Genomic DNA, 19,512 nt, shown 5'->3' with positions numbered 1-19,512 from the left:
AAGTTTGTCTTTCTTTTGCCATAAACCATACAGCTATAACTGGAATAGTTTATTTGTAATAAACAACTGTAATGCTGGAAAGACTTATTCCACTCTGTATAATATTGTACAGTAGTGACAAAAAAACCGGACAGACCTTTGTAGTTGATTTCAAAGCCTTGTTCACTCCAGAGCACGATAGACTGGTAACTAAGTCTTTCGTGGTTCGAATCCTGCCTGGGAAGAAAACTTTTTTTGTTCTTTATTCAAATTTATTCCCAATACTTTTCGATTGCTGGTAAAATTCATTTTCTGGGAATAAGTTAATTAAGTAGTAAAATATCGCTGCTATCGAAAAGTATTGGGAATAAATTTGAATAAGGAACAAAAAAAAGTTTCCTTCCCAGGTAGGATTCGAACCACGAAAGCCTTAGTTACCAGTCTATCGTGCTCTGAGTGAACAAGGCTCTGAAATCAGCTACAAAGGTCGGTCCGGTTTTTTTTGCCACTACTGCACATAGACACATTTCAACTATTTTATTTGGCGTCTTTCCAAACGGGTCACTCTGTAGTAACACAATTTTAACTCATGAAAAGTGGAATATAATGGCTTTTTCTATCTACATATAAATACAACACATACCATACAATAACGACAGGATTTACCTCCTTTCACATAGAACATCTTCATGCTGTCTTTCAGGATGGTCTTCACAATGCTAACCAATGGGAAGAGTACCCGTTAATCCAAGTAATACTCAAGCTATAATTATTGGCCATAAATGTTTAGTTAACTCTCTTAATAACAGTAATCTTTCAGTTGTTACTTTTAACAACACGCTAATCCCTTATTCATCTGTCGTAAAAAATCTTGGCTTCTTTTTCGATAATAATCTAAATTGGAATTTTCAGTTAAAGAAATTATAAAAAAAAATCTGTTCCTCCATTCACTGTTTGAGTCGCTTAAGAAACTTCTTGCTCCCAGAAACTAAAACTTACCCTAGTACAAACCCTAGTAATGCCGCATTTCGATTATTGTGACGTTTTGTTAAGTGACCTAAGTTCTGAAATGTCAGTCAAATTACAGCGAGTTCAGAATATGTGCGTCAGATACGTATGCAACAACCGACGATATGATCACATATCACCGTCCTTCGCAAGTCTTTCGTGGCTCCGACTTAAAGAACGCAGAACTTTACACTCTTTGTCTTTACTCTTTCGAATTCTGCACACTTCAACAACAAATTACCTTTCATCTCGTTTCTCTTATCTAAACTCTAACCAAGACGTAAATACCAGATCACTTATCTGTGGCGCGTTAAGTATACCTCTTCATAGAACATCTCGTTATTCATCATCTTTTACAGTATCCACCTCGCGACAATGGAATTCCCTGTCACAAAGTATTAGGGGCTGCAAGACAATAAACACTTTTAAAAACAGCTTAAAAGATAACCTTCTTAGCATTTCACTCCAATCATACTGACTTAAACTATCACTGTCTACATTGTTACTCCTTCCTTTAGACATGCATCCTGATAGTGCTGTATTTTCAAAATTGTCTCATAATATTCTCTTTCTATTATCTAACATTATTTGAAATATATTAACCTTCTATGTATTTTAGCTTAATTCTGCTACATAGTTTGTATTTGAGTGTTTAATTAATAGTTCATAGTATTTTATTGTTTAATTCGTAAATAACTCTTGTATACATGTAGCTCTCATCTAAATCAAACTGTTGAATTCTTTGTAAGTTCATGGATATGTATATACACTTTTTGCTGGTTGAGTGGAAGAGAAGGCCTTACGGCCTTAACTCTGCCAGCTAAAATAAATTATTATTATTATTATTATTATTATTATTATTATTATTATTATTATTATTATTATTTGCGCTTGTTTAATATTTTTTCTCAAAAGAGAACGGAGAGAACTAATGTACTACCCAATTTATGTGAACTTCTATTGCGTGAAAACCTATAATTTCCTATCTCGTGTCTGAATAGGAAGTAATCCGAATGCTTCCTTGGGTCAAGGCTGAAAATTCTGACACGTTATTCTTAGCTACGTTGCAGCAAATCATGTACAAGTCTGGATGTTGACATGGCAAACAAATTTATCACGCGGGACGAGTCTGGCATTGTGCGCCGTGGCATCGCCTCGTCTATGATTGTTCAGGCGCGCTCTAGCGCCAGATGGGAACACTATCGATCACTCAGATCGAACTTAGGAGGGGGGAGGGGCGTATTAAGAAAACCCGAGAATAAAAACTGCGTTCCTCCATTTCGCAAATTATTTCCTCTCAGCCCTCGAAGTGAACCTCGCGCTGGAGAGGGAAGATCGATCTGCAGGCTATTCGTTTCGTAAATTTTCCATTCAGCAGACATGGCTTATCACATGAGGGAGAATGAGAAATTTAACTTCATCGTCGTTGTGATCATCATCATCAACCACAGTATAAAACATTCAGATAAAATTTCTAGTAATCGGATTAATTCTACACAATTATATTTACATGAAATAGCTTCAACTATACTTCAGTCATTCCTAATAATATTATACTTAAAAAATCATCGTTCAAAATAATATACAGAGTGATAAAAATGTTATGTCAATACGCTAGGAGGTGGCTTATCTCTTGATTCTGAACGAGATACATAAACTTTGTTTTTTTTTTTAATCGAATTTTGTATCTATTTTGTGATATAAAGAAACACAGGTTCCTCTATGAGGTACAGTAAGTTACGTTAACACAAACTTTTTTTTTCTTCTTCGTTGTTGATAACTCTATAGCATCTATTAGATGCTTTATGCTCGACATGCAATAACGGCGGTGAAGGAAGTAATGATGAAGGTGAAGGAAACAGCGACGACGGTGAAGGAAAAAAGGAGGGCGGTGAAGGAAATAACGATGAAGATGATCACGTTGAAAGGATAACACGACGACGGTGAAGGAAAAACGACGAGAGTGAAGGGAATAACGACGAAAGAGGAGGGAATAACGACGAAAGAGGAGGGAATAACGACGACAGTAAAGGAAATAACGACGATAATTGAGGATATAATGAGGATGGGTAAGGGAACAGCAACGACGATGAAGGAAGTAACAACTACTTCGAAATCACGACGACGTCGACAGTAAGAACTGCGTCTGCGACGGGAATCACATGGAAAAAGCACTATGACTTCAATAATTATAACTGTAGTATTATAAATAATCACTTTCACGAATTTAAATGAAGGTGAAAAATTGTTTAATGATTTACCGCTGATATTGAATGGAACATTTTGAATGCGGTTGTGTATTGATTACTTTTCTTAAGAAGGAAGTGTTTCAACCTCTATTTTCCAGCTCAAGTTATGCTTCGTCTTACCGTATTAATTAGAAATGGTGCTTACCAGAGTGTATGATAAAACTGAACTAAAATTACATTCAACAAAGAGATATACTTAAAATTATGCTTAACGATCATTGCAAAAGCAGTCTAACTAGGTCGAGGGAACTCAATACAAACATTCTTTTGAATCTCAAAATCGGTTTTTAATTAATCACGGTGAAAGAGCAAGCTGTACCTCGAGATACAATGGTCCACGTCCAGATTCAGATGTCCTTTCAAGCAAACACCAGAGCAGCCTCTCGCGGCAACAAGCGGGGACGAACTTCCGCTCAAAGGGAGATAAATATTACGAATGACGTCTCCAGGAAATTAAATTATTCCTGTGAACTGCAACCAGGTGAGTTTCACAACAAGAAATTCGTGAAAGACAAATTATGCCTAATTAGGTTTCAAAGTCGGCAACTTTTTATTAATTAAAAAAAATGTTGTATGACACATTTAACGCACGCAAAACCAAGATTTGCGGAATGAGAAAAATGTGTAATATCCGTAACTTCGTAACTCCAATTATATTTACTCTTTTCACAACTCGGTTCTCTCACAAATTTACGAATTACATTATTTACAGTTTACAGAGGTGTGAAAATTATTAGAATAATCTTAATTTTAAAGGTTTTAATAGTTCCTTCACAAATATTCATTGAATTGTCGAATATTGGTATATATTACTATACTGATGTATGATATATTTATGCTAACAATGCCGGAAAGCATTGTTGTACATTGGTATTTTTCTTATTTTACAATTGTTATGGGAATTCAGAAATTATTATATTATGTTGGCGGAATTGGAAACATAAAAAATTAATTACGAAATGCTTTAAACAAATTGTTCTTTGTGTTTACATTGTTGTGAAGATTCAAATGAACGTATACATCTCTTTTGCGCATATAATTTTTATATTTCCAATTCCGCCAACATAATATAATAATTTCTGAATTCCCATAACAATTGTAAAATAAGAAAAATACCAATGTACAACAATGCTTTCCGGCATTGTTAGCAGTAAATATATCCTACATCAGTATAGTAATATATACCAATATTCATCAATTCAATTAATATTTGTGAAGGAACTATTTAAAAACCTTTAAAATTAAGATTATTCTAATAATTTTCACACCTCTGTACATTATTAAATTTCTTGAAGTCATTACAAGGGTGAGCAAAATGTTATTGCCTGTAGACACCATGAAGGAGCATGGAGTTCAGAATGTGAGATCCATGCTTTCCTGATTTCGGCACTAGAAAGGAGTGAACTGGTTGGCACCACGCTTCGACCGCCTTTTACTGTCCATCCCCCCCCCCCCCACCACATAAGACCCGACACTAAATTTACAGGAGATCAAGATCTGAAAGCTACGACAGCGAGCAAAACATACGCCGTCAATGGCATTGAACCTGGGACCTTAGTCCATAGCAATTGCTCCACACACACTGAGCTACCTGGGTGCCAACTATTTTTTTAAATACATACTTTACAACGCATCTAATTAGGAAGATAAACGTTAATGCATTGATTGTACTTATTTACAAATGGCTTTTAGACAACCCGGAGGTTCATTGCCACCTTCATATAACCCCGGCATTGGTCTCTATCCTGAGAAAAATTAATCCAGACAATACCACCATAACCCACCTCCATCAAATCCATTTTATTGTCCTCCCATTTACGTCTCAGCCTCCCCAAAGGTTTCTTACCCTTCTTCATATTTTAGTTTTTAATCCCCTGGTAGAAGGCCTCATGACGGCCTTATCTCTACCAGGTTAAATAAATAAATACTACTAGTACTAATTTCTATATGCATTTATGGATTCACCCATTCGTACTACATGCTCTGCTCATCTAAGAGGTCTGGATTCAGTGTTCCTAATTATGTCGGGTGAAGAATACAATGCAAGCTGTTCTGAGTTGTGTAACTTCCTCCATTCTCCTGTAACTTCATCCCTCTTAACCCCAAATATTTTTCTAACCATCTTATTCTCAAACACCCTTAGCCTCTGTTTCTCTCTCAAAGTGAGAGTCCAAGTTTCACAAATGTTTTGATTGTACACTAATAATAATAATAATAATAATAATAATAATAATAATAATAATAATAATAATAATAATAATAATAATAATAATAATCTTATTGTATTAGGACTATTTTGTTTACATTAATTTTTGCATTAAGATTTATATTCACTTCATTTTGACTTTGTTGTTTCAACATCTGTTCCTGTATGTATTTATATCTTTATGTTTCTTATATTAATATCATTAGATTATCTTTGACCCCGTCACTTTAGAAATGTATGATAGTAATTTTTGTAATAAATAATTCATATTGTACGAGTAGTTATACGTGAACGTTGTAATTTACGTTCACTCCTTAAAATAAATAAATAAATAAATAAATAAATAAATAAATAATTGAACAAATAAATAAACAAATAAATTTACTAGCAGCAGCAAAATCAGCAGCAGTAGCAGTAGTAGTAGATATGATAAGTTTTCATGGTTTTTAGATATCAATTCAACATGAAGCTTCCTTGCTCTTATTACAAAACATTTTTAGAAGTATGCTAAAATAAAAATATAATATTGTAGGTTAGTAGTATCTTGCCCCAAGGACCTGAATTTTCAAAGAGAAAATTCTCTGTTACCTCTGTAGTCATCTGGCCGGAAAGATTTCGACTTAGGTTACCCATTGAAGGAAAATATAAAACTGAGAATAGGAATAAATAATAATAATAATAATAATAATAATAATAATAATAATTATTATTATTATTATTATTATTACTACTATTGTTGTTATTATTATTATTATTGTTACTATTATTAGGCTATTATCAATGTTATTATTATTATTACTATTATTAGGCTATTATCAGTGTTATTATTATTATTATTATTATTATTATTATTATTATTATTATTATTAAATCTTAGGAAAGTATTTTCCTCTTGGGACAAAATTAGCCCTTTCACTTGCTAGTTTATTTTAAGTAATACAAACTAGTCTATAATTTTCAAGAAGGTGACACATATACAGTGAATCACTAAATTATTCGGACAATGCCCATATATTACTAAATAATATGGCCACATGTGTAAAAAGTATTAATAAAGAATTTTAAGTGAACTGTTGGAAAGTTTACTTTTCAAAGATAATACATAGTGGGTTTAATGTATATTTTTACTTTTATTAGGAAGCAGTAATGGGATTCGAACCCATATACGCCATAATGTGACATCAACATAATTTTTCGGACACCAATCAGAGACCACAGGTAAGTTATCTGCAATCTATAGAATAATGTAGTCAGGTACACGAATAGTCAGTAACAGTGTGTGTCTTCAGTAGCTCAGTATTGTGCAGTGGACAGAAACAAATGGGGCGTAGAGGAAAAGACAGTATGTTCGAGCAGCGTCAGTCAGTGGTCTTCCACCATGCAAGGGGAAAATCTTATCGATACATAGCTGATATACTACAGATGAAAAGCACAGTGGCGGATATTGTTTAGCTATATTCAGAGATGAAGACAGACGTGAATCGTATCCTCACTCAGGACGTCCAAGGACATTTTCCATGAGGGAAGAAGCAATAATAGTAAGGAAGGTAAAAATAATCCTAGATTAAGTGCTCCAAGAATTGCTTCTGAGGTCAATGAAGAATTGGGAAGCTAGTCCATCCCGAGACTGTTAGAAAAGTCCTCAGGAGAAACAATTTTCATGGCCGGGTGGCAAGGAACCAGCCCTACATCAACAAAATAAACAAGAGTAAAAGACTACTGTTCGCAAAAAGTACCTAGAAAGGGATCAGGATTGGTGGAATCGAATTATCCTTTCAGACGAGAGTAAATTTAATATCAGCGAATCAGATGGCCAGATTACAATATGGCGATGACCCAATGAAGAGCTTAGAGAGCAAAATATGCAAGCAACAGTTAAGCATGATGTCGGCAGTGCAATGGTATGGGGGTGTATGTCCGCAAGCGGAGTTGGAAATCTAGTATTCATTGACGGAAAAATAGACATGTATTCATACTTTCTACTCCTGAAGGATAATCTACAACAAAGTGCGGAAAAAATGGGGATTCATGACCGGTTCGCATTCTACCAAGATAGTGACTACAAGCATACGTCCTGTATTGTACAACTCTGGTCGCTGTACCACTGCCCCGAGGTACACCATCCTCCTCCGCAGTCTCCAGACATGAATGTGATTGAACATTTATGAGACAGGTTGGAAAAACACGTGAGGAAACCTCCAATAAAATGAAAACAATATCTTAAGGAGAGGCTTCAGAAAGAATGGCGAAACCTGTGCAAGGTTTACACAAGAAAATTGGTGCAGAGTATGTCTGAATGATTAGCAGAAGTTGTAAACATGAAAGGGAAGCCAGCCAGGTATTGAGTATTTTTTATACAGATACATAACTAATTTTATTTAGAAAGATGTCCTGTGTCCGAATAATTTTGTTAACCAAAGAATGACTTAAGTTTCAATTGATTGTGAATTTTGTTTCTGTTTATAACTATTAACGTATATGTTTCATTAAGATATGATTGTATATATGTGAAAAGAGTGAAGAATTATATTTTTCCTTTCAAAGGTTATGTGTAAAGAGACAAATGTCCTTAGTGCACTTATGCCATTCATGTCCGAATAATTCAGTGACTCACTGTAGTTTTATCTCAGATGTATCACCCATTCCAAATTTATCAGTTCCGTTATCACGTTTCAAATCAGACTCGAGTGAAGGTGATAATTTTGTACTTTATATGTAGACATAATTCAAATCATTGCCATCCAAAATGGGAAAAATACGTGAAGACAACGCTATACATATTCATGATATCCACAATGTGTAAGTGTAAACCTTCAGGCATCGATATCCTTTCGTCAATATCTGCATTAGAATCGGTTGTTAAACGCTGAAATTTCAAAATCTATCTTCCATTCCTATTTTCTAAAATCAATCCACAAATAGCTATTTATCCATATATCTCTCAGTGTAACAACTCTTATCTCTTGATGGACGTCTATCAAGTTCATACTAGTCCTAGCTGCGTGGATGCTAATACGACGGCCGATGTCATAGCAACACACAGCGGACATGTAGCATCTCGTTACGGACTGTGTAGCGTGAATGCTCGTCAATGAATAATGTGTGAGACGAAGATCACACGCTAGCTCAGCTTTTAGCAAACGTAATCATACGCCGTGACTACATAATTACACAACAAAGACGTTACTATTATTACAAAAACATTTTTAGAAGTATGCTGAAGTAGAAATATAATTGTAGGTTAGCATTATCTTACTCCAAGGAGCTGAATTTTCAAAGAAATTAGGTTTCTCAAGTGTCAAATCAGTACGCTGTAAAATAATAACTATAACCTCAATGTAAAAATTTTAACTACTTCAACCAAAAATATTCAATTATTATTGACGCATGGATGGCATGGAGAATAGTCTACATGTCTTTATCCGTAATTATCTTACAGGGTTTAAGGTCCATCCAATACGAAAATTAAACATAACCGTAACATAAACACATAAGTTTGCGGTCAGGTTATCAAATGGGATCATTCACAATAATTCACATAAAAACTAACATTAACATTGCCGTTAGACGTTAAAGTTTGCAAACTCCAAACTTTCATGCTTATGGTTACGTGATTTGCAAACAGTACACAATCGTGAAGCGCTCAAGTATACGACAGAATATGAGGAAATGGCGTCGTTGTTATGTTTCCATGGTTACCAAGTATCTTTGCGGTTATGTTTATGTCCCCCATCATGAATAATGTGATTTTACCGTAACGTTTACATTCTTAAGTTAACGCTTACATTATGTTTAATTTTCATTGTGAATGGGCCTTAAGTCCTGCTCACAATTGCAATGTGGAATTGATGAATACTGAAGTGAACTTTACCAATATTGTAAGTACTTTTACTGATTCAAAAGGCAAAGTAAATATTTAGGAAGTAATGCTACGAATAATTATTATTCTCAGTATAACAGTTCATTGGTTGTGGACCTACAGCTGTTTGAATGCCACACACAACAAGTCATGGAATAGTGCTAAGGAAAGACGAATTGGGTGTGCTTCGTTGCCAAATCATTTTTGAGAGTACAGCTACTTAGCCTTTCTGAGAAATGAGTTTCCAATTTTGTTCCATGAGGTTTCCCTGGCTACAAGGATGGGCATGTTCTTCTAGCATGACAGAACTCCTGTACATTTTAGTCGTCAAATGACATTAATTTACATCTCACATCCACCGGACGATGGATCTACCTTGGTGGTCATGTGCATTGGCCACCAAGGTCCCCAGACATTACTCCTGTCAATTTTTATCTTTGGGAATGGATGAATGTTGAAATGTACAAAAACAAAGTAAACGAACTAGCTGCTCGCATTATGAACACTACTGCCCTTATATCTGAATAACAAGACGACGTCAAAAGGATAATAATATATGTGTGTATGTGTGTGTTAACTTTACTCACTTTTAAAGATAAGTAGTAATTGATTAAGAATGATTTTATATTGACTATTACACTTTTACTACGTCATACTACTTTTGACCAATAAAACGGTACCGAATGACGTGTTTCAACTAATCATGGCTGCTTATCCTTCAATTTTTATCACCTCTCTAGCAAAGTGTTTTCTATCACCTCAATAGCATTAGTTTGCTTTTAACATCTGCTAGTATTTGTTTCTTTGTTTGCCAACATTGTACTTTCAATAATTGTACCTTTTAAAATGATCCATGTTTATTTCATCATTCTTAATTAAAATATTTTTATCATTCATCGTGTTTAGATTATATTATAGCTTCTTCTATTTGAGGTTATGGATAGTCACGCAACAGAAATTGTTCAATATAAATTTATAATTGAAATGGAATGCAACTATGTTAATAAAAAAAATTTCAATTGAATCAACAAAGTCTTCTTGACTAGTAATCGTCCGTAGAATTCAATGAAGATTTATAGTTGGCACAACTGGTAACAAGAGAACACTGATCATAACACACTATTGCCATCTAGCTGACTGTTTGTAATAATGAGATGGTACAATAATACATTTTCAAGACAGTTTAGTAAGACAATTAATATTTTATTGTATTAGAGCATTTCTTGTAATTTTTAGACTACCTGCATCTGTAGTGCTCGGGAAAAGTGGCACAAGTAAAAAATGTTAATTTTACAGGGGAAGGAAGAAACAGTCTTCACACTGGTTTATGTCGATTTGATTTTCTTCTGTAATGCGAGAAATACTTTGCCACTTTTCCCAAGCATTGCAGATATACTTTCTTCCAATCCTGTAATAGTCAATTAAATCCCATGAGAGTTTTGATTTTCTCTTACTTACTTACTTACAAATGGCGTTTAAGGAACCCGAAGGTTCATTGCCGCCCTCACATAAGCCCGCCATCGGTTCCTATCCTGTGCAAGATTAATCCAGTCTCTATCACCACACCCCACCTCCCTCAAATCCATTTTAATATTATCCTCCCATCTACGTCTCGGCCTCCCTAAAGGTCTTTTTCCCTCCGGTCTCCCAACTAACACTCTATATGCATTTCTGGATTCGCCCATACGTGCTACATGACCTGCCCATCTCAAACGTCTGGATTCTTATTGTAGGGATTCGTAACAAGCTGTTTTTTACGGTGATGGGTTGTTAGCCCTTCGCCCAACCCCCAAGCTGGAGGACCACCCCTTATCGGCTGTCCACGACTGCTTATTCAATATATTCGCAGCTATTTTCTCTAGATAAAAAATCAATCCATACCTTCCTGGCAGATCGAATTCCAGTTTTTAAAAATGCGGTAGTTTTCTTCGTAATAGAACATATTATTACGATGTCGTAATTTTTTTAACCACCTCGATGTTTCCGTCAACGCCTAATACCAAGTTCGTATTATCTACAGGAAGTGTCCCATAGCACGAGATTACGTGCATCTTGCTGTGGGACGGTCCGATCATAACAACCGCTCCACTGCGAGATTAACGACCTTCGAAATGTCGTCAGTCTGACCAATATCATGAGAATAAATAATGAAATCATGCGATGCGATGTGCGGGGGCCGGAAAGAGATTGAGAGTCCTCACGATATATCCGATAACCAATCGAACTACGAACAGTGTTACGTAATGTTTCCCGTCATATTGCGAATACACGCAGGAGACCTCTGTATCTTCCTCCGCCGTCACTCTTTGCCTTGTCTGCAATCCGCAATACATATTGCAGTAGTTACATATCTCTCAAATTTCGTGGAAAACCGACTTTGCTTTGAAATAGCAGCAGAGTTTGGATTGATGCTTCATGAATAAGAAATAAATATGGATTTGACAATAGGCAGCGAACTGGAACACAATTTCTCTTGTATCTAAAATAACTGAAATACTAGCGAGTCTTTCACGACACTGAAAACTGTGAAAATGTTATTCAAAAGCTAATTTTGAAACTTTAATGCTGGGTTGCAAGAAAACATACCTATAAATAATGTATTTCTCCATCAGTTAGTGGACCTTTAAAGTTAATGGATTGTCGGTTGCAGAAGAGGAATTTAAGGGCCACTAGTTATTGGATCGTTAACCTGGCATCTTTGGATTTCACAAGTGACGCAATAGTATGTAAATGAATAAAAAGTGAACATCGGCTGCTTGACTGATGTCAGAAATTACTTTCATTGTTGTCAAAATTTGCAATCAGTTTATACTGAAACGAACCAGAAAAAATCAGGAACAGAATTTTAGTGAAAAAGATAAATATGTCCATTTGTTATTAGAAAAGCGCACGAGTGCATTAATTTTATAGAAAAAAAAAAAAGACAGACTACAGAGCACATAACCTCGTCGTCAGACGATGAACTAGACTCTGTAATAAAGAGTAAATAATAATTTCGCTATTCGAAGAATTAATGAATAAATAAGTAGGCCTAAATAAATAAATAAGTAATAAAATTAGCGTATATCGATGGCTAAAAGAAGACACCTAGTATCTACAAAATTGGTAATTTAGTTTTACTACATTATTACTATTTGGATTAACTACATTATTATATTATTATTATTATTATTATTATTATTATTATTATTATTATTATTATTATTATTATTACGTTCACAAAATTTGACAGTGTATCAATATTTTGTTTCCGAATAGAAGATCTTGCAAAGCAGAAACAAACATACGAGTAAGCTTGTCTATTTTGAGAAACTAATTTCTAAAACAGTTTTTTATTTACCTGTAAATGTACAGATACGAGATATCACTTTTTAGCCATTGATATGCAGTATTATTTTAATATCGCGTATACAGGCCTATATAAAAAATATCGCATGCCTGAATCTCACACAGGTAACATTATGTTGAGTCAAAATATATGTAAACTACACGCCAATACACAAAATGTACGTAAGATGGCTGTATCACGGAGGAATAAATATTATTATAGGAGGGAAATCAGATCTCTAACTCAGGGAATCCTTTAACGGACCAATAACACTAAAGATGTTTCTTGCAACGCGTCTTTCGAACTTATTTGTCCGTTAGCAGCTAACGAAGGAATTAATACGTTCTTGCAACCTACTATAAGCGCGTTAAATGTATTTTTGTTTTCATTCAATAATATTTGAGCTAAATACTTGACTATGTATGTGAGCGTGAAGATATAGGGTGAGACACGAGGATTTACCGCCACTTAAGGAGCTTATTTCTGAAGACATTTTGAGCAAAAAGTATCATATAAACATGGGTCCTATTCTCAATATTTACAGAGTTACGTTTCGTTATTGAAACGCACTGCTGTGAACAACGCGTGATCTTGGTCAGCGTGCAGTCAGCAGCCAGCGCGAGCGCTACGGAAATCAAAGATAGCTGTATGCAGTTACGTAGAGCGACGAGTGCCGTTCACAAGTGTGCGGCCAAGTGTACTGAAGAGAACGGCGACATTTTTTTTAAAATGTGTTACAAACTCTCAAAGACTGTAAATTATAAAGACTATTTTGTTTATATGACACATTATATTTTCGACCAATGAAGTGTAATGAAATTTCGAATTACAACCAATCAGAATCAGACATCGCGATAATTTCTGTAGCTAGATTTATCGCTATCAATTTGTCGCATGTTCGTTCTTTTGTTTAGTCAGTGTCGCCAACTGTTTCCCGTAAATCGACGAGCATGAATCTATTAATATGCATCTGCACGGTTAAACTTTTCTTTCATCTTTACGCATTCAAGGAATGAATGTAATATTGATATTTAACACTAATTAATATATTTATGCAGTGAAGTCGGCGTTCAAAACGTCACACCAAAATCTTCATGCATCTTAATTGAACGTACGTTTTAAACTTGATTCTTTCAATATTCTTCCCAGATTTCATGCATCCGCGCATGGAAAATTTAACTGTGTAGATGCAGCTTCAGTTCCTTCACACACTACAGTAAGAATGCGTTTGGTCGAGCTGTGGAAAATGCTTTCCTGTAGCACGGAGTAACAGTCGAAGTAAGGCATAGTTGACATGATCCCGCTCCCACAGGTAACGTAACCTAAATTAAGCCTATCAAATAATACGTGAATGAAATGACACAATAGAAAGTCAGATGTTCAAATTTATGTATCATCAGCGCATATCACACCCTAAGACCTTGTATAGTATTACATACAAGAACTTTAATCAAACTGCCTTCAGTATGGCGTAATAAAATTTGTGTTTTAATTATCTGTACAGAGATGGTGTAGCAACATATGTCTCGCTGTAGTGTGAATACATGAACATTACTAGCTGTCTCCATACATATTACATAGTTCATAATTATCGGTGTAGTGTGTAATGTAACGATGAAGTACTAAATAATGTCGGAAATCCTAGTTCCACATCTACATCTTCATCTTCTAATTCCATGACCATTGTAGGGTATCTGAAGAAAATTACACTCCTTCATTCAAATTTGATAACTGCGTTTTCAACAATTCTTCATTTAATTAAAGTATTAATCAGGTTACTGTAATTATATTATAAATTTTTAATTGAATTATGATTTCAGCAGATAATGAAAATGTATTTCTGTTATAATAATAAGAGAAAAGCGCAGTATATGTAATTAACATTGTTAAACCTTTATTTCGCTTTTCGAAATTGGTATTACTGAATAACATCCAATTTCTTTATTGCAGTAATCGATATTCATCTATTTGAACTTCACAATATCTCGATAGGTTAAGTATTCGTAAATATACAGTTATTAACATTTTGTGATCGAATTTTACGGATGTATTATTTACATTTTTATTTATTCACGAAATAGTCCTAATAAATGTCACTCGAGGGCTGAGATTTCCCAGATAAATTCACTCGCTTCGCTCGTGGATTTATCGGTAAATCTCAGACCTCTCGTGACATTACTACAGAAAAATTGAACTGCAAATAGTCAATTCGGTGGAAGTGTTGTTATTTTCAATAATTGTTGTGATAAGTGATAAAGAATAATGTAATTTTCTAGTTAAAAAATTGAAAAACATGTCTGTACGAAGCAACTAAGGAGTTCACAGCACATTTTTAGCTTCACAATACTTGTCAGTTAAAGAAATGATACTTCTGAATGGTTCATTCTCTATTTGTATTATTCTTGTACCTTCAAACTAAAGAAAACGCATATTTTACAAACAATTTTAAATTAGTGTAACTCTGAAAATATTGAGAATAGGAACCATGTTTATGTACATTTTTTGTTCAAAATGTCTTAAGAAATAAACTCCGTAAGTGACGGTAAATTCTCGTGAATCACCCTACATATTTGTGTGTTTGGCGCGAACCAATAACCATCAGCAGTTAGACACGTATTACACATACAATCCAAGGAGAAAAGTTGAGACGAATGAAGACCTACAGGAAGTTTCCAGCTCCAGACACACTAAGGAGTTAACTCAGACATCGTGAAGGTCACTAGATTATATATCATGACAGTATCAGCTCTCTATGAGCAAGTCGCCCGCCGTGTAAACAATCCAGCTCGCGGGTACCTCTAGTATTGCCATCTTTCGCCGCAAGAGGTGTGGCAGGGGCGAATTTAATACAGTGATAGTTTGAAACATATGATTGCTTTGTTTTCAGTACCTATTGAAAATAACACAATAACAATTGATAATGAGAACCTATAGAGTTTAATATGTATTATTGTTTAATCAACTGTCTGAAAATAAGTCTAAACCTCACAAGTGATACCACCAAGACATCACTTATGAGGAACTAAGCCAGGAGATAAATGGATACATACTACTGTATTTTGGAATCCTCTGACAGGTTCTAGCTGATAGAGAGCCATGGTCTTCGTCTTGTTTGCATTTATCTTCATCCCATACTTCTCACAGCTGTTATTTTGCTTCAGTAGCGTAACCCTTAATACCATATCCTCTCTGCTATCAACGCTATATCATCGTCAAATCGTATATATTTTATTCTTATTTCTTCTACTATCACCCCTAACATGTTCTGAAAACATTCTTCACTAAATCCTCCAAGTAGATGTTGAATAGAGTAGATGATAAAGGGCATCGTTGTTGTACTCCACTCTCTATTCCACTTCCCTTTCAAATTTCTTCTATTCTGACTTTGACTCGTTTCATATAAATATTACTAAATAGCTCCCTCTCTTTCCAATCCACATTAATTTTCTTCAGGATTTCTATACTTTTATTCGAATCCAACCTCTCAAGCCTTTTCCAGGTCCACAAATAGCCTAATGCTGAAACTAATTGTAAAATTTTAAGAGGAGATGAAGAGTTAAAATTATTTGTTATGAACGACATAGTTGGGTGAAATAGAAGTACTTATAAGTTAGGTTTACTTTTGCTTACTGTAGGCGTTATTATAGAATAGTTTTTATTTATAGTCCTAGATTTATTACATCTATTTGTTTATAGTTAGAAATAAATTTAGGTTTATGTTATTTTATTTTTTATTTATTTATTTTATTTTTTATTGCTATAATTATTGTATAATTGTAATGGTATTATTGTATATTATATATGATTGCCACCGGGTGTATACCCAATTGTAGTGTTAATACATACATACATACATACATACATACATACATACATACATACATACATACATACATACATACATACATACATACATACATACATACATACATACATACATACATACATACTGTACTTCAACCACGAGAAAGTCTCCAGGGAATGAAACGGAGAGGGGTGATGCTGTGAATGAATGTTGATGTCATAAGATGTCATAAGGTGACGCACGTGGGTACTCGTATCTCTATTGGCTATCTCTCAAAGTACAAACCATAACATTGATATACACATTTTTATACTACCCTATTTACAAAATTAGATCACTGTTAATCTCCTGGTATTTTAATCCCTCCATACAGGAAATAACATATGCAGGAGAGCGCATGATTTTTAAACTGACGTTATAACTCTAATATTATCTATCTACTTCGCTCCAATAGATGACGCAATAGTAAGCACATTCCTTTCACGGTTTATCTCCTGGATGGAGAACAATACATTTTTTTTTAGTTGGTTATTTAACGACGCTGTATCAACTACTAGGTTATTTAGCGTCGATGAGATTTGTGATAGCGAGATGATATTTGGCGATATGAGGCCGAGGATTCGCCATAGATTACCTTGCATTCACATTACGGTTGGGGAAAACCTCGGAAAAAACCCCACCAGGTAATCAGCCCAAGCGGGGATCGAACCCGCACCCGAACGCAACTTCAGACCGGCAGGCAAGCGCCTTAACCGACTGAGCCACGCCGGTGGCTAGAACAATACATACATACATTAAAAATTAACGGTCATTTATCAAATAAGCTGAAAATTTGTATAGTATAAATACTATTTATATACAAAATAATGCGTGCAAAATATGAAAACTCTAAGTGCAATATTTTAAAATCTTCAAATTTTATTTCTACGTACTCCTAACAAATATAAATGAGACATCTACACAGTGTATATGAAGGCCTTGTTCTACTGTACTCTAAATAGAAAATGCAAACACAGGCGTGGACTTCGGTGGCATTAAATCTTGTGCCTGTGTCTGAGATACTGAGCGAGTTTTGGAGCAGTTTCTCTATGGTATCATATTCGCTCAATGCAAAACTGTTCTCCGTATTTCAGAATTCTGGTGGAATAGCACAACATTTCCGCTTCGTCCGCTGAATACCGATAGCGGCGTTCCCAACTCAGAAATTTGTAAGCTCGTCATGCTTGAATACTAGAGGATGGGAAAACGAGAGACACGGCAATTTGTAATGACATGGATTCTCCTTCCAGTATCCTGAAAATTAGTGATAGTTCCAAAAGCTATTCGGAAGCCTTTGCGGATGCTGGGCACCGCGTGTACCGAAACGTACGCCTGTATGTGGAGGAGCGGCAGAAATAATGAAAGACATAAATTAAAACTGACAGGGGATTTATCTAATTCCTAGAAATATCTAGTCTCCGGAAACCACGGATTCGCAAAATACCGTTTTTCAGGTGATAAAACTAAACGTTTTATGTTTCAAGCCCTTCCAGATCAAAATATTTTAATGCGATGAAAGAGTAATGGAACGGAGAACAATTCTCTCCGGCGCCGGGATTTGAACCGGGTTTTCAGCTCTACGTGCTGATGCTTTATCCACTAAGCCACACCGGATACAACCCCGGCGTCGAACAGAATCGTCTCAGATTAAGTTCCAAATCCTGGGTTCCCTCTAGTGGCCGCCCTCTGTACTACGTCATAGATGTCTATGAACGTAGGACCGAAGTCCACACATGTGCTGAGGTACACTCGTTATGAGTGACTAGTTGGCCGGGATCCGACGGAATAAGCGCCGTCTTAAATCACAAAGTGATTTACGCATATCATATATATTATTTTAATGTACCGAAATACATATGATATTTCCATGCAGATATTCTGCGTCATCATACGATGTAAGAGTAATGGAACGGAGAAAAATCCTCTCCGGCGCCGGGATTTGAACCCGGGTTTCCAGCTCTACGTGCTGATGCTTTATCCACTAAGCCACACCGGATACCACCCCGGCGTCGGACAGAATCGTCTCAGATTAAGCTCCAACTCTTGGGTTCCCTCTAGTGGCCGCCCTCTGCACTACGTCATAGATGTCTATGAACGTAGGACCGAAGTCCACACATGTGCTGAGGTGCACTCGTTATGAGTGACTAGTTGGCCGGAATCCGACGGAGAGAATTTTTCTCCGTTCCATTACTCTTACATCGTATGAAGACGCAGAATATCTGCATGGAAATATCATATGTACTTCCGTACATTAAAATAATATATAAAATACGAGTATATATGATATGCGTAAATCATTTCGTGATTTAAGACGGCGCTTATTCCGTCGGATCCCGGCCAACTAGTCACTCATAACGAGTGCACCTCAGCACATGTGTGGACATCGGACCTACGTTCATGGACATCTATGACGAAGTGCAGAGGGCGGCCACTAGAAGGAACCCAAGAGTTGGAGCTTAATCTGAGACGATTCTGTCCGACGCCGGTTGGTATCCGGTGTGGATTAGTGGATAAAGCATCAGCACGTAGAGCTGAAAACCCGGGTTCAAATCCCGGCGCCGGAGAGAAATTTTCTCCGTTCCATTACTCTTACATCGTAAAATATTTTAAGTTTAATTGTGTACACTAGAAAACTTTTAGGACCAATTTTTTCGAAACCAGTATTTTTCTAGATATTGTTATTTAATCATTTATACGAAATTGTAATTCGATGGCTTAGTGCACACATGTGTTAAGTAAATTTTCCGGTCAAATTGAGTTAAGTACAAAATCGCACTCCTGTGAGGTGTATCTTCACTGTGCAGAAATATGGGAAGTGAATAACAAGATTTTCCTATGTTATGTTTACTTTTTGAGAATAGATGTTAATTGAAGTGTAATTAAGTATTGAAAATTGAAACTTGTTTTCCTCAAAATTAATAAATTAGCACTTACCACATGTGTGCACTAAGCCATCGAATTTAAAGTGTTCAAAAGGTACACTAGTAAAGTGAGAAAGTACCGGAAATTCAGGTGGCAACGCCATGCTCTATAGGCAAC

At 35.4% G+C, this 19,512-nt stretch overlaps 1 long non-coding RNA gene across 1 annotated transcript in view; it reads right to left on the bottom strand.

The window, feature by feature from the left end:
* Positions 1-19,512, bottom strand: part of LOC138716250 (uncharacterized) — a 138,999-nt gene that overhangs the window by 34,149 nt on the left and 85,338 nt on the right. The gene's annotated exons all lie outside the window — the stretch shown is intronic.

Source organism: Periplaneta americana, chromosome 16, assembly GCF_040183065.1.
Source record: "Periplaneta americana isolate PAMFEO1 chromosome 16, P.americana_PAMFEO1_priV1, whole genome shotgun sequence".
Taxonomy (NCBI): domain Eukaryota; kingdom Metazoa; phylum Arthropoda; class Insecta; order Blattodea; family Blattidae; genus Periplaneta; species Periplaneta americana.
This window is presented reverse-complemented; position numbering and strand designations above follow the sequence as displayed.